Raw genomic sequence first — 17,924 nt, 5'->3', positions numbered from 1 at the left:
TTGGCCACCTTCTCTGAGAATAACAACTGTCTTGCAGGTTTGGTCTTTGACATGGAATTGTGCAAGGCAAAATGCATGTCTTCCACAGGCTATGAGATAATTTGTTTACGTCTTGCACCACTCCTTATGTTTAAAGTTGTCCAAAAGGCAGTACAACATGCTGTCTCCTGGCTTGCTAAAATGGGGGGATGAGACCGCCTCTGATCTGCAGTCTGATCTGGATGCTGAAGCTAGCTCCAAATTGAGGAAAAGTAGCACATTTCCTATTGAATTTGGCCACATCCTGTCATAAATCACAATTTATTCTACAGTGGGGGGCTAGGAGATGTGGCACCCATGCTGGAACTTTCAGAAAGGGCAGCCCAAACCAAGAGGGCTGCCTATAGAATATTCACCCAGTATAATTTCTCTTTCTATGGTTACTCAAAGGATTATCTTATTTAAAAATGGCTGCAGTCGGAGAAGTGATACCGTCCTCTTTCTATCTTCAGGGGACTTGGTACCTCTGTCCTGGTTCCGGCCTCCAGGCATGCTGTTCCCAGCCAGAACCACACTCCATCCCTGATGGTCCGCTGCCTGAAAGACTGTTCCAACAACAAGAAGGATAAGAACGTCTATTTGGTGCCTCAGCTGAGTAGAGCATAGGTATTTCCCCCACCACAGGTGCCACTGCAGTCTTGCCACTCAGCTCTAAGTAGGTTGCCCGCTGCTTCAGGGTATAATTATTTTGCTCATGGAGCAATCGCCCTCTGCAGGCTTAATAAGCAGTCTCCATCACTGTGAGCTGTGATGATTGTCTCCAAAGGCTGCTTCTCGCTGCTGGTGGTATGAATGCCTGGTGCTCGATATAAGGTTCAGACTTGGATCCCGGTGAAGCTTTCTGTTCTGTCCCCTTCTTTTATTTGAGCCCCTCTGCTGTTTTTGCAGTGTAGATGGTTTGCAGCTCCTCCCTCTTTGGGAGCATTACAGCTGCTCTGTCATCTTGATCTGAGCTAACCCCTGCCCTCCTTGTGGAATTCAAGAAGAGAGGAGGAGGGTCTTATGTGCAGTAGCAAGTCATTCAACACTTTAGAAGAAATGTAGGAGATGGATCGACCTCCAGATTTGGTTTTCTGTATGGGTAGGATGTATGCAAGTAGGAGTTCGGACGAAGGGAGGTGTCTGCAATATTTGGGAAAGTAGATGCGATTGTTGAGGTAAACAGCACCAGTGTTATGTATCAATCAATCAATCAATCAGCAAATTTGTATAGCGCGCTACTCACCCGCTAGGGTCTCAAGGCGCTGGGGGGGAGGGGGAGTCGCTACTGCTCGAACAGCCAGGTCTTGAGTTGTTTCCTGAAGGATAGATGGTCCTGGGTCAGCCGTAGGTGGGTGGGGAGGGAGTTCCATGTCTTGGCCGCCAGGTAGGAGAAGGATCTTCCTCCGGCGGTGGTTCTGCGAATTCGTGGGACGGTGGCGAGGGCGAGGCTGGCGGATCGGAGCTGGCGGGTGGGTGTGTAGAATGTGAGGCGGCTGTTGAGGTATTTGGGGCCCATGTCGTGGAGAGCCTTGTGTGCGTGGGTGAGGAGTCTGAACGTGATCCTCTTGCTGACGGGGAGCCAGTGGAGGTCTCTCAGATGGGCAGAAATGTGACCGTGAAGGGGGATGTCCAGGATGAGTCGTGCAGAAGCATTCTGTATGCGCTGGAGTCTTTTCTGGAGTTTGGCTGTTGTTCCAGCGTAGAGGGTGTTTCCGTAGTCCAGTCGGCTGGTGACGAGGGCCTGGGTGACCGTCTTCCTGGTTTCGGTGGGGATCCACCGGAAGATCTTTCGGAGCATGCGCAGGGTGTTGAAACAGGATGACAATACGGCGTTGACTTGCTTGGTCATTGTGAGGGAGGAGTCCAGGATGTAGCCCAGGTTGCGTGCATGGTCCGTTGGCTTGGGGGCGGTGCCCAGGGCAGGGGGCCACCAGGAGTCATCCCAGGCAGAGGGGGATGGTCCCAGGATGAGGACTTCCGTCTTGTCTGAGTTCAGTTTCAGACGGCTGAGCTTCATCCATTCCGTGACATATTTCATTCCTTCCTGGAGGCTGGCTCTGGCGGTGGCAGGGTCATTGGAGAGGGAGAGGATCAGCTGGGTGTCGTCGACGTAAGAGATGATGTTTAGGTTGTGTTGGCGTGCGATGGCTGCAAGGGGGCTCATGTAGACGTTGAAAAGGGTGGGGCTGAGCGAGGATCCTTGCGGAACGCCGCAGATGACTTCGGTGGCCGCAGATCGGAACAGGGGAGGCGGACTCTCTGGGTTCTTCCGGCGAGGAACGAGATGATCCACTCCAGGGCCGTTCCTTGGATTCCGGTGTTGCTGAGGTGCTATATCAGGGTGCGGTGACAGACGGTGTCGAAGGCTGCCGAGAGGTCCAGGAGGATGAGGGCAGCTGTTTCCCCGTTGTCGAGCAGGGACCTGATGTCGTCGGTGGCTGCGATGAGGGCGGTCTCGGTGCTGTGGTTTGCTCTGAAACCGGACTGCGAGGGGTCAAGGGATCCGTTTGTCTCGAGGAAGGCGGAGAGTTGTTTGTTGATGGTCTTCTCGATGACTTTGGCAGGAAAAGGGAGGAGAGAGATGAGGCGGAAGTTCTTGAGGTCCGTGGGGTCCGCGGTGGGTTTCTTCAGGAGGGCGCAGACATGTTTCCAGCTCTCCAGGAAGGTGGTGGATGCGAAGGAGCTGTTAATGATGCCCCAGAGATGGGGTGCGATGATGGAGTTGGCTTTGTTAAAGATGTGGTGTGGACAGGGGTCGGTGGTGGAGCCGGAGTGGATGGTGTTCATCGTGCGGGTGGTGTCTTTGGTGCTGACCGGGGTCCAGGTGCAGAGGGTGGTGGTGGGGGGCGCTGGTTCGGTGGTTGGGTGCGTTGTCTGTGAGCCAAAGCTGTTGTGTATGTCAGCGATCTTGCGGTGAAAGAACGAGGCGAGTGAGTCGCAGAGGTATTGCGAGGGTGTGATGTCGTTGTTGCGGGCCTGGGGTTTTAGAGCTCTTTAACGATGCTGAAGAATTCCTTGCTGTTGTGGGTGTTGCTGTCCAGAGGTTCTTTTAATGTTGTCCATTTGGTGGTGCGGATCAGCTGGTGGTGTTTGCGGGTGGCGTTCGTGGGGGCTGTCATGTTTTCTGTTGTCTGGTCGTGGCGCCAGGCTTTCTCGAGGGTGCGGCAGCTTTTCTTGGAGTTTTTGAGGTTGTTAGTGAACCACGAGGCTTTCTTGCTGTTGGGTCTGCTGGGGGGGTTCTTCAGTGGCGCGAGGTCATCGGCACAGTTGGTGAGCCACTGTGTGAGGTTGCGGGCTGCTTCGTTGGGGTCCCTCGTGTTGGTGGGCCGGTTCTGGCTGAGGGAGGTGGTGAGTTAGTTGGCGGTAATCTTGCTCCAGCTTCTGCAGGGAACCTGTTGCGGGTGGTGGTGGGTCGTGGTTCTCCTGAAGTTGAAGTGGACGCAGCTGTGATCTGTCCAGTGTAGTCCGGTGGAGTGGCTGAAGGAGATGTGCTTGCTGGAGGAGAAGATGGGGTCTAGCGTGTGGCCGGCGTAGTGGGTGGGGCTGTTCACCAGTTGCTTGAGTCCGAGGTTGGCGAGGTTGTCCAGCAGGGCGGCGGTGTTGCTGTCATTGTTGTTCTCCAGGTGGAAGTTGAGGTCCCCTAGGAGGATGTAGTCTGAGGAGGTTAGGGCGTGCTGGCTGACGAAGTCTGCGATGGCTTCGCTGAATTGTGTGCGTGGTCCCGGGGGTCTGTAGATGAGAGTGCCTCCGAGGGTGGTCTTGGGGTTGGTGTGTATCTGGAAGTGTAGGTGCTCGACGGCGGTGAGGGTGTCGTCGGAGTTGGTCGCGATTCGGATGGTGTTTCTGTGGACGATGGCGATGCCTCCTCCGGTTTGGTTGACGCGGTCCCTCTGGGTGATCTTGTAGCCATCGGGGATGGGTATGGCGATGTCAGGGGCTGAGGAGGCGTTCATCCGGGTTTCTGTGAGGAAGGCGACGTCTGGTGATGTTGTGTCGAGGAGGTTCCAGAGTTTGACGGCATGTCTGTGGACGGAGCGGGTGTTGAGCAGGATGCACTTGAGGTGAGTGTTGCTGGTGCCTGGCTTGGCGGGAGCGGTGCAGGTACGGAGGCAGGTGAATTTGCAGGCTTGGCAGGTGAAGGGTCCGTGGGTGGGTTTCAGGGTGGCTCGGTGGCAGGCGGGGGTCCGGCCGGTGTTGAGTGCATGGAGGGTGGCGGCGTTGTAAGTCCGTCGTGTGGTCTGGCATCGTCGGGGGCCAGGGGTCCTGGCGCTGGGCGCGGTCCTGGTGCCGACGGGCACAGACGGGCTTACCTTTGGCACGCCTTCAGCGCGCCAGCGGCGCAGCCGCTGCGCGGCCGCTTCGTGGTCTGCATAAGAGTGTTAACGGGAGGGAGGAGCAGCTGGATGGCGGGAGCGGGGCGGCGAATGGGGTGACAGGGGGGCGGGGCCACAGGGAGGCAGCGGCGGGAAAAGTGCGGCAGAGGTGCCTGGCTCAGCAGCGGCTGAGACCGGGTGCAGGCGGAGGCAGCAAGCGGGCAAGCGAGTCAACTGTCAGCAGGAGACCGGGTGAGCAGGCGGCAGCGGCGTGGGGGTGACCTAACCTGAAGGTAGAGTCAGAGGTCGCTCCCTGAGCTGCTGCGTAAGCTCCTTAAGAGTGCTGACGGGAGGGAGAAGCAGCTGGGTGGCGGGAGCGGGGCGGCGAATGGGGTGAGCAGGCGGCAGCGGCGTGGGGGCGACCTAACCTGAAGGCAGGGTCGGAGGTCGCTGCCTTGAAAGTGTGGGTGAGGAGTCTGAATTGTGCTCGTTTGTGCATAGGGAGCCAGTGGAGCTCATTTAGGTGTGCTGTGATATGAGTGCAGTGTGGGAGATTGAGAGTGATTCTGGCCACTGAGTTGTGAATGGTCTGCCGCCTTCTAGTGAGTTTTTTGTTGATCCCCACATAGAGGTTGTTCCCGTATTCCAGCTTGCTTGAAATCAGACATCAATCAAACATCATTTGTAAAGTGAAACACTGTCGCCCCTATGGGTATCTGGGCACTGTGTCGCCTTTGCTCATGCCAGGACATGCATGACGATTTTCCAGGTGCTGATCAGAAGCCATATGAAAATCTTCCATAGCATATTCAGGGTATGGAGGCATAAGGCTGTAATTGTATTGACTGGGGCTATCATGTTTATGTTTGCGGTCGATAATGATCCGATGGTTCTTGGCATGGGTATCAGTCCAAATTTCATTGGCCACTAGATGCAGTCCCTTGGTGAAATGCTCTCCCCGAAGATCACAATTTTGGTCTTGTCAGTGTTCAACTTTAAACAGTTGGTCTTCATCCAATGGGTGATTTCAGTCACGCAGGCATTGAAGTTGATTCAGGTACTTGGCGTCTTCTCTGTGAGGGATGGAATGAGTTTTGTGTCATTGGTATAGGAGAGTAGGCTGCTGTCATGAGAACATCTGAGGCTAGATAGAGGGATCATGTATGCATTGAAGAGGCTCAGGCTCATGGAGGACCCTTTCAGAACACTGCAGATGAGGTCGCGGGCATCTGAGGTGTACAGTGTCAGTCTGAATGACCGGGTCTTTCCAGTCAGGAAGGAGTAGATCCAATGGAATGTGTATCCTTGAACTCCAATGTCATTTAGACATTGGATGAGAATGGAGTGGGAGCAAGTGTCAAATGCTGCTGAAAGGTTCGGAAGGATGGGGGAAGCAATGTCTCCACAGCAGATGTAATTCATGGCAGCGATGAGGGCAGTTTCTGTGCTGTGGTTTAGTCTGAAACCAGACTGAGTGGTGTTAAGGAGTAGGTGTGTTGAAGTATTCGGTGAGGAGTCTGTTTCATCTTGTAGCTAGGGAGTGTTGAAGGGTCTGCAGAGGGTTTCTTCAGCACTGGCAGAACAGTTGTGTGTTCCCAAGCATTTTGGGATGTTGCAAATGAGGTGGAGGAATTCAGAATTGGCTGATGGATAGCAGTGCTCTGGAGTAAGCGTAGTGGACACCTGAAGGGATGGACTTTATGGTGGTGGCGGTTTCTTCTGGTGTGATGATGAGCCATGTGGTTAGCAAAAGTTCTTTGGAAAAGATTGTGAGGTGTTTGGTGAGGTCTGTTGAGTCATATTATGGGTTGAAGTTGCTGTAAATGGCAATGATGTTGTTGCTGGTGAATTGAGAGAGATTCTTGCAGAGGTTCTGCAAGTGAGTGATCACGTTAGTGACAGCTGTTGGTGAAGTGAAATCCTACACAATGGTGAAGATTTCTTTGCTTCTATTAGCCCAGGCATCAATGCACCTCACCAGAGCAGCATGTTTGGTGGTCAAGATCATTTGGTGGTAGTGTCTCAGGGAGGATTTGAATGTGCTCTTATCTGTATTGTCCTGCATTCTTCTCTATTTTTCCTCCAGTTGTTTGTAGTGATGTTACATCAGTCTGAGTTCTTCCATATACCAACTGGCCTGGGGTCCAGATCGTGTTGTATTTCTGTGTATGAGAGTGGGCAGGGAGTCAGTGCAGAAGGATATCCAGCTATTGAAATTATGGATTGATTTGGGGAGGCTGTTGTTATTTTCAGCACAGTGGGTGTTGAAAACGGTGTTCCAGTCCTTTTCAGTGATGACATTCCAATTTTGGTGGCCTGGTCTGACTGTTGTGTGTGTTTGACCGGGACAGGGATGCTGAACTTGACAAGAGTGTGATCTGTCCAGGAGACTGGTGTGGGTTTGCTGACTCTGATGTTGTCGAAGTTAGTGAAATAGGGTCCAGGAGGTGACCTGCAGTGTAGGTAGGTTCCTTTGCATGTTCAATGAGGTCTAGGCTTCTAAGGTCTTGGATGAGTACTTTTGGGTTGGGGTCAGCGTATTCTTCCAGGTGGAATAGTGCAATACTTTGCTATTAAACAGGCAGTCACAAGTGCATTTATCTAGCCGTCACTAGAGCCATGATTTTAATGGTCATGCAGGTGCAGTGGCACCAGGGCCAAAGTTGTCAGAACTCCGCTAAACATCAAATATTGATATATTTAACTACTAAGTAAGCATTTGCAAGTTAGCTACCTTCCAGGCAATAGGGTAATGATTTAAATGGTGTAGCAGCTGCAGTGGTACCGGGACGAAAAGTTGTCATTACTCCTCTAAACACCAAATATTGCCTTATTTTACTACTAAACAGGGGTATGATTTGAAATGTGCAGCAGGTGCAGTAGCACCAGACCCAAAAGCTGTCAGAACTCTTCTAAACACATGATATTGCTAGCACATTTATTAATTATATTATTTCCCTCTTTCCATTCATTTTTCAAAATGTTGCTTACTTACTCCAACTATAGTGGATGTATGTCATTACATTGCTGTTCCTCCACTATGGATGTATGTCATTACATCGCATACTAATACCACGCATGCCATTACAACGCGGGTATTACTACGCAATGTCAATGATATTGCATGCCATTACATTGCATACTTTTACCACGAGTATGCCTTTACCACGCATGCCATTACAACGCAAAGGCATGTGTGGTAAAGCTATACTTGTGGTAAAAGTATGCAAGGTAAGTGACAACCCTACCCATACACCTACACAACACACTACTCCCACCCCTACACTACCCCTAACCCAAAAACACTACCACACTACTACACTACCCACACTACTCCCACCCCTACACTACCCTCAACCCTAAAACACTACTATGCTACCCACACTACTCCCACCCCTACACTACCCCAACCCAAAAACACTACCACACTACTACACTACCCACACAACTCCCACCCCTACACTACCCTAAACCCTAAAACACTACTATGCTACCCACACTACTCCCACCCCTACACTACCCTAAACCCTAAAACACTATTATGCTACCCACACTACTCCCACCCCTACACTACCCTTAACCCTACAACACTACTATGCTGCCAACACTACTCCCACCCCTACCCTACCCTAAACCCTAAAACACTACTACGCTACCCACACTACTCCCACCCCTACACTACCCTAAACCCTAAAACACTACTATGCTACCCACACTACTCCCACCCCTACACTACCCTTAACCCTACAACACTACTATGCTGCCAACACTACTCCCACCCCTACACTACCCTAAACCCTAAAACACTACTACGCTACCCACACTACTCCCACCCCTACACTACCCTAAACCCTAAAACACTACTACGCTACCCACACTACTCCCACCCCTACACTACCCTAAACCCTAAAACACTACTCCGCTACCCACACTACTCCCACCCCTACACTACCCCAACCCAAAAACACTACCACAGTACTACATTACCCACACTACTCCCACCCCTACACTACCCTTAAACCTACAACACTACTACGCTACCCACACTACTCACACCCCTACCCTACCCTAAACCCTAAAACACTACTATGCTACCCACACTACTCCCACCCCTACACTACCCTAAATCCTAAAAAACTACTACGCTACCCACACTACTCCCACCCCTACACTACCCTAAACCCTAAAACATTACTACGCTACCCACACTACTCCCACCCCTACACTACCCCAACCCAAAAACACTACCACACTACTACACTACCCACACTACTCCCACCCCTACACTACCCTAAACCCTAAAACACTACTACGCTACCCACACTACTCCCTCCCCCACACTACCCTAAACCCTAAAACACTACTACGCTATCCACACTACTCCCATCCCTACGCTACCCTAATACACTACAATAAACAAACAATACAACACTACACTACCCTAAAACCTAAATCACTACACTACATAAACATTACACTACCCTCCCTAATACACTACACTAAACAAACACGACAACACCACAAGACACACTAAAACGTTTTTAAAAAACACACACACAACACAAACATTACTACACTACATTTAAACTACCCTAAACCCTACAAAAATAACCCCCACCCCTTGCACAAACCCCCTTACCTCTCTCCTCTCCAGCGTCGCTGTCGGATCCTGCTTCCTCCTTCCTGCTTGCTTCACGTTGTTGTGTGGAAACAGCCTAAGTTTCCTCACAACGACGTGGATAGCCGCCCCCGCCGCCGCCATTACACATTACATCGCATGCGTTGTAAAAGCGCATACGATATTATGGTATGCATGGTTTTACCACGCGTTGTAACATCGCATGCATTGTAATGCATGCGATGTAAAAGCAAAGCGTGGTAAAACCCGCATTGTAATGGCTGTTCTCCAACTATACCACTAACAACAATACAATATATTGCCTTCTTGTACATAAACAAGTCATAACACTTTAACAGACTTTCTGTAACTTATATTGTACAACTACTCAGCAAGCTACAACTTGCAACAAAAACAGCTTATAATTAATCACATAAGCGAAACTTAATGCCTTTACCAATGCTTGCTCTATTTGCTTATAATATTCATTTTGGTTTAAGGTGCATTTTAATGGCATGTACATGCCGGTACTAAGTCCATCCAGTGTTGTTTTGTCTAAAAACTATGAGATGGGATGAAGTTAGCAACTATGATCCTAGGAGAGTGCGCCACCTAGTTTTAATTTGTATTTATTTATGAGATTTTGTGTACATACAATAAAGACAAGAATTGTTATGCGGGCTACCCGCCCCTGAGGATACAAGGTATAGAGTTAATAGTATACTATGAATAAGTGTAGAAGAAGGATAGGACAGGAGTAAATCAGACATTACAGTTCTGTTTGTCCGTGCAGATTTTAACCCACACCACTGTGTTCTTTAAGGTATACCCCCGTTCCGCTCCGGGTTGTCTTATGGTGGATCATATGTGATTAGGTTTTTGTGCAGGGTTTCCCACAGGCTCCAAAATTACTTCAAATTCCAGAAGAAAAAAAAGGGCGCACGCCCTCTCCCCGGTCACCACCAGCAATGAGCAGTTAAACCTAATCGTTATACATATTTAATCAGAGGGGGAGCTAAAGAGTACGCACCTTAATCAGTGGTGGGCCAGCCCTAATTTGAATTGTCCTTTTCATGCTGGAAAATGCGAAGTTTACATTGAAAAAAATCTTCATTACTTTCAACAGAAATGATGTTAAACATGTCCAGTGGCCTTTATCCGTCCTCGCGCACAGCACTGTGAAGCGAATCAAATGGATTGGACTGTGAAGTAAGTTTCAGTTTAATTGCCCAGCCCTCTAGAATTAACCGCTTTTTATCCACTGTGACAAATAGGAGGCCGTAATTACTCACCCGGCCCCATTCCTAGAGGAATCCCTTCTTGTTCGGCCTTCAACTGAGAATCAGAATTCAGGCGTGGACTGAATGAGCTCTTTCAGCAAAATATGAACATTATTCTTCCTCTACTTCTGCAACAAAGGGTAATTCGTGGTAGATTATTATAATGCTAGTTAAACAAAATAAACATATGGAAAGGGTGGGCTTTACAAAAATAAAAACGCAATTTTATGATCAACGCCATTCATTTAAGTTTCTCCACAACTGTGTGTTGAAATGATATGACATAGCCACAAATGGTTATTTTTTCAAGGTTTGAAATTTCTTTTCCATATTTTAACATAAAATTGTTAGGGCTCTTTTGCTTCATGGAGGCCCCAAATCATTACATGCAAAGAATAAATATCTTGCACTCTCTTACTAACGAATGTCCAGTTCTATGTGGCGTTTATCAAGCTCTACTAAAGAAAGAGGGGTTTGAAATGGCTAGATTTGGTAAGTATGATGATGAAATAAAACATTGGCTTCGGCAGGGGTGGGTTGACGAATTGACACAAATGCATCACGTCAAAGTAATAGCCCACCTGCCTTCTCAGAATCCTGCTGCTCACTTCAACCACTTGATAACTGTTTGCTTACCTTTGCCCATGTGCAGAGTTCTGCTATCCTTCGGCGAGGATGGCGTATATAGATACCACATACTTAAAGACCTAATATTTTTTTTGAGGATTCTGAATGCCTGAATGATTTAAAAATATTATGTACATGCCTCAAAGTAAATACTGGGACGAAAAGCAACTACTTTTATGCAGCTAGGGCTAGGTGGCCATGTGGCACGGTCAGGGCCGTTTCTAGGTGTTTTGAGGCCCTAGGCGAGAATTAAAAAATGCCGCCCCTCCCTTGAACTACCATCATTCACTCCCCTGTCATCCAGGCTAGCAGAATTAATACATTAGATATAAAAGAACTTGTAAGATGGATGACCCATCAAAGCAAGAAGTATCCTTTTTCCAATGACAATCTTCGGGTATGCATATGATGCCTGTTTATGCAATAGGCTGGACAGCGTTGTGCTAATTGTTTCATGGGCAGACAATGTGTGGCAGAATGCAGGCTTGTGGGTGGTGGTATAACGCTCTCCTTGTAGTATTAGGGTTTGTGGGTAGAAATGTAACCAGGGCCAGCATCCATGCTGAGTGGATTTGTAATGCAAAGTGCTTATAAGTGGCACTGCGTGCAATACAGCTCAGGGATGGGACACAATGCAGAGCAGCACAGCTGGTGCAAGACAGCGGAGAGCAAAGATGGTTTATGTGCTGGTGCAAGGCAGCATAACTTGATGAAGGCAGTGGCGAGTTGATTTATGTGCCCTTTGCCTTGCAGATGGAAGTGACAAGAAGCCCTATGTGTCTAAAAAGGGCGCGCTGCCTTGTGGATCGAAGAGCTCCATACGACAGAGCCGTGGATGTAGTCAGAGCAGTTAAAAGAAGCTCCTGTTAAACACAATTTAAAGGAGTTCCTAGCATGTCGTGAAAATAATTTCATAAATTGCGCAAACGTTGACTTGTTCACCAGTGGCGGCTGGTGACATTTGAAACTGGTGGAGCAGAAACTGATAATCATACTGCACCGTAGCAAGCGAGCGTAGCGAGCGAGCCCGAACTCACTAAGGAGGGTTTGGGGGGATTTCCCCCCGAGAAAATTTTGAAAAAATAGTGGAAAAATGGTGCATTTTCAAGCAAATTTGAGAAAGCAGGAAGGTTGATAAAGCAATTGTGAAAGTGCAGGTATTACATTATTAAAGAGCTGTCATATAACATAGGTGCTGGAAATAAAAATATAACAATTTATTTTTGAGACATTAGGGTAATCAAACAAAGACTGGGGGGGGGGGAACATAACGGAACAATTTTAACCTTGCAGTTTTCAATAGTTCACTGTTGTATGTTAGGATTTTTACTTACGAACTGCAAGTGACAAAATGATTCATCTGAGAAATGCAGTGACTCACTGACCTATTTACTGCATTTTGTGATCTGCATCGGGTACATGTTCTTTGCAGCAGGCACATTAACCTTCTGTGCTACCTTTCCATGAGTCGAAACTACCATTAGACAAAACTCTGATCTCTCTCTAGGAAAAACATTAACAATATCCTTGGTGCCTTCTCCTTCCGCACCTTCAGACCATACGTGTAACACGATAAAAGGTCCCTACACAGGGTGAGGAGGAGCAGGAGCTATTATCACACAGTGAGTGTGCAAGCAAGTTCTCCAAGCTTCCAGGTGCTAGCCTGAGTACCCTCTAATAAAACGACTGCGACAGCCCAGGAGTGGCAAGGACCGGGCAGGGGATCAAAGAGCAAGTTAGGGATGAGTAGCAGCAGTCTCCCGTGGCGATACGAATGGCGTGCTTTTATTGTACATGTTGTCTATTATTGATGCAATTTTATTATGCGCCTGCAATGCACGAAAGCGTTAGAGAGCTTTACAAAGGAAGCAGCGAGTCACATACATGGAAGTCATGAAACCCAACAGATGCAGGGAGCGCATCGAACGGCAATCAAAATTTCACTTAATGTCTATAGTCAACGGTAAATCTAGGTGGAAAGTATCACATTCCAGCTAATGGTAATCCCATTTTTATTACACTATCGGCTGCACACATTGTAATGAATCGGTTGGACCGCAGCAGCAGATGCTGGTCAGACCGCAACTGTCAAGCCATCAGACTGACATCGGAATGACCCCCTATGTTCAAAACATTTCTGAAGGATGTCCACACCATGAAGAAAAGTCAAGCTGAACAAGCAACCAGCTTTGATGACATAGCATAAAACATTCAGAAAGGGGTGGTAATGCCCGTATGAACTTATTGATAACTATTCTCCTCAAATGCTGTGCCCCTGATAAGGAATATGGCTGCCATGACTTGGCAGATGCAGAATATGTCTTTAACCAAAACACACCTAATACTAAGTGAGTTAACTAGACCCAAAATCAAAGCACACAAATCCAACCTATTTCCTGAGAGAGCTATAGAATATTTACTTGGGGAGCTATATATCTTTTCTATATTTACAGACTATGCCTGAGAAACTGAAATATGCCAAGAGGAAATGAGGACTCTGGAATTTCGCGCTCTTTCGATACAAGCCCCACTGGGAAATGGCCCCTTGTTAAGGTTACTTGGCAAGGCTCATTCCAATGTTCATAGAGGTTTCTCAAGCAAAATACATTCAGATATTGAGGGCAATATTTTATAGAGTGGCCTCTGGCGATCCCCCTAATAAAATGTTTGGAACATTTTAGGCCAGAGAGTGCATTTTACAGCACCATTTGTTATATGTATTGGTAAACTAACTTACTTTTTAAAGGCAATTCTAAGGGAGAACTAATTAAATACACCTATATCATTTTGAGTATGCCTTACTGCAGAGGAGCAGTATTTCTCAATATGAGCAAATTTTACATGTGCTTACGAGAAACTTTTTTTCTTGAGTTTTATTATGGAATGAACAACATAATACACAGGGTACAGTTGAATGCATACAAGATATGTGACGGTTGATATGATTAACATTCCGCTTACTCGTAAATATGTACACTTTTGTGAGGGCCGGGGGTGTGTTCCTATTGAACAAGTTCATGTACTCTGCCAAGGTAGTACAAACAGGACACATGGGAGACACAAGGTGAGAATGAATTGCATGTTCGTGTCCATCTGCGTAGGATTTGCATCCATTTCGGTCGCAGCTGCAGGACCATCGACTCGGCATAAGTTGCTACTGTCTCGCTGCAGCATGCAACATCTTTGAGCCAAACCTTTGTCAGAGATGAGGTGCCTTTCATACAGGCCAGAAGTAACCTGCATTTTGCTGCTAGTGGTAGTAGCAGTGGCAGTAATTCTTCTTATGAAACTTGAGCAACCAATACAAAACAGTGAGGTCACAGTATGCAATTACATTTGTGACACTGAAAAAACGGTCCCTCTCTGTTACTGCCCCCTACTAACTCTCACGATGTACCTATATATCGCGGCCCGCTTTGTCCATTCAGCTCCTGGAGGAAGGCTTTGCAGCGAGATGACCTGAGGCAAAGGCTTTGCCTCAGGTCACCTCACCTATCTGTAAAAACTGGCAGCACTTACAAGCAGACCATCTGCCAGTAATAAGCACTGTTTAAAAGTTAGAAACCTACTCACGTTCTTCAGGCAGAAAAAGCAATATAAGAATTCTCTCAATCCTAAGTTTGGCTCGGTTAGGTCTCTTGTCACACATTAAATTAAAGCAGTGCCAGTTACTTCACAAGCTTTCCTTATGAGCTTCATGCTGCACTGACCGCTCCAAGAACATTATACTGGGACTCTGCCAATGCCAGGACAGGGTTTTGATATCCTCCTAAGACCTAAATGACTCCCACCTCATGAGCCGTTCAATTACTTTCCTCATAGGAAAGCATTGCAGTGCTGGTAAAATAACACTTGTCAAACCATGAGTACTTTTTGAATAAACAACACTAATAGTGAACAATCTAATATTATACATTATTTCTGTAATTTAAAAAATGGTGGGAAACGAGGAGAGTGGCGCCCCAACCGATGCCCATAACCACGAGCTGCCCCCATGTTCCTGGCACTGATTTTTGTTACATCGGAGGCCAGGGATCGCAAGGTGCAGCCATGCCATGGGTATTTTCTGTGTCCCCCTACATGAGGTCCACGAGCACTGCTCAAGGTTTTCGGGGGCATGCATGTGTTGTTTACTTAGACCAAAAACGGACGTTTCCTGCTGGAAGTCGACACTACTTTTGACTACAAAATAGGCAAAGAGTTGGCATGCAATGGAATTAATTGACAGTGGTTAATGGGTGCGCGTTTAAGTGGGCAAACGCAGTGTGTGTGTGTGTGTGTGTGTGTGTGTGCCATTGCAGCGAGCGACACTGCTTTGGAAAAAGGTACAAACTCGGACAATGAAAACTTTCATTTGAAAGGAATAACTTCCACCGCCACCCATCTGTCCACGTCAGCCTGTCTGGAGGAGAGCCCTGCTCTATCCAGCCCACAGCCAAAGGTCAGAAATGGCCCCAAACAGGAAATAATACGGCGTGCTCCGCGCGGAGGCAGTCTCCAGTCTGTGATTACTGTGTGTGTGTGTGTGTGTACAATATAATAGCCCCTCTGAGCTCGGCATCCTGAGATATGAAATACATAAATTAAAAAGCTACTACAGACGCTCATAAGAACGCTTAGTGAGTGCGAGACAGCACAGACTCAGAGCATAGGAAATTGCTCACGTTCGGTTCAACACATTCACAGTGGCAGACATGTTTTTGCCAAGATAGTGTTACCATGTATAAAAGTGAATTATTTATCCACCCACTGCCAGTGGCAGTGGGTGGATAAATAATTCACTTTTATACATGGTAACACTATCTCGGCAAAAACAACTCACCTCATCGGTACCAGTTTATTAATCAGATACAGCAACAGTTTATTAATCAGATACAGCAGTTAATCAGATACAGCAATTAGCAAGTGAAAGATAACTTTTGCAAAGGGCTTTCCACCGTGAGGGAGCACGCCATCACCATGTTCTTGGTAACTTTCGCTCCGTTTGTGCTAAAAATACATTTTGGTTAAAATCTGCAGATTAGAAATTATGCATTTGATGACAGATTATGTGGCAAATGCGGCAACTCCATAATTATGAATAAAACGCTAAAACCGTGAAATCGCGACATTCTAGTGGCCCGGACTACATGATACATACCGAACTAGACACGTACAGTAGTCGAGCACATTGAACAATAATAGTGAGTGCAAAATAATGTTTACTTTTCCCAATGCTCTCTCTCCACTCGAGATAAAATCATCTGAAATCATCTCACCATATACATTAAGCTGAATTTACATTATCAGGCGATTTTCTCATACTGGCAGCCACTGAACACTGCCATTTACCCAGAAATGAAAGCAGGGGCGCAGCAACGCCGAGATGAAATATTAAGGTTGAAGGAGCAAAATTAAATATGTTGAAATGTCCATTTTCTTTCCAGCGAGTGACATTTCTTCTGTTCTGTCTAGGGGTAGTTGCGACAAGAAATATGAAGGGGTGCAGAGCATCAGGAATGATGAGAGTGACTCGGGGGGCCAGCGCAATGCCAATGCTGCAGTAGTATATTATTACAGTGACAGTCACGGATTGGTCAACACACTTACGCGGTAACTCTGGCATGTCAGTCCAGTACACAAAGCAAACAGTGCAAACTTAAAGCAGGTCCAAGCAGGCGCCGGCGGTACTAGAAGATTATTTCTCTCGCACATTCATTCTGTTGCCCATTGGGTGTATTATTCCACCTCCTCAGGAGTGCTAGTTCCATTGCAATGCATACAGCACAATGTTTACAAATCCACACCGGACAAGGCATGACCACTCGACTAATCTAGGCAAATTAAAGAAGTCTTGTGTAAAATAATAAATATGCAGTATAAACACAACAAACAAATGATTAGCGTTCCTCATTAAAAATCTCTGGAATGACTAGTGAAAAACAGATTATTACGTATGAAACATTAAAAGTTACGTGGGAAGACCCTGGTAAAACACTAAAAACAGGAGTGATGTACAAAGGATGCCAGTTCTGAGGAACGCTTTTTGAATATTCATGTTTCTCCTAGAGAGGTCAGAGCACACTGCATTAACATTTTAAACCAGGGGGTCTGCAAAGTTCTCTGTAGATAATTATGACCACAGGACCCTGCTAAGAAAGCACTTGCCCTAATGAAACAACCCTCTTGACCGTCCTACTAGGCTGCAGCACACATACAACACGACTCACTGGTCACTACTCCGGGATTTGGCATGCGCTGCCAGCACCCCACTGCCTCTCTGTGTGCGTGCCTGCCTGTCACTCTGCCGCAGCCCCGCCCCCCACGGCCCACTTCATTATGGATGCCCGATTCGGTCGGGCTTTTCCCGGGACAGGTAGCGCGCAGTGCGCTCGACTCAGATTTAATTTCTTTAAGTAAAATGTGTATTTTCTAAAACTCATACTTCATTGCCAGTGCGGTCGTCCATGGCTAGTGGGGCAATGCCCCAACGCCCCCAATGGACGCACCGCCACTGTTGTTCACCATTGCCTATTCCCACGGATGAAAATGTGCGCTCCTCTATCTTCAAATCTAGGTCATTTGGTGTAACGCCGCATGAAGTGAGGTAAAACTAAAGAGTTCTTGGAACATAACTAAGTGACTGAATAGATGATTTCAGACATGTCTGTCCTCCGAGCAGCAGCCACTGTAGAACCAAGCATTGTGCTTGATGGCACAATCAAACATTACCCGCTCTAGCACAGACGATAGTACCTTTGAAGTCACCCTGATCATACACGAATACTTGCAGTACAGATTAAAGGGTGCTTTGTGCAGCGTGACATGTTTCGTGAGTAAGCGTAGGCCATTGTGACTAGTGGACGCAGCCTGCCGTGTCTGAGAGTGTTACTAGACTCAGTGTACAATATGCACTGCATGGTTCAGTGTGTTAAGTGAATACAGTGCGGTACCTGATTTAGACAAAAGGACATGGCTGCGCCAAATCGTGGTGATGACCAGTACAGAACGACCATGATGCTACTAAACGGAACACAGAAACTTGGTTCCGAGGTGCGCTGTTATGGATAGATTACTCAAAACTAC

Source organism: Lissotriton helveticus, chromosome 3_2 (genome assembly GCF_964261635.1).
Source record: "Lissotriton helveticus chromosome 3_2, aLisHel1.1, whole genome shotgun sequence".
Taxonomy (NCBI): Eukaryota; Metazoa; Chordata; class Amphibia; order Caudata; family Salamandridae; genus Lissotriton; species Lissotriton helveticus.
The sequence above is the reverse complement of the archived record's forward strand: the minus strand, read 5'-3'. Positions refer to the sequence as shown.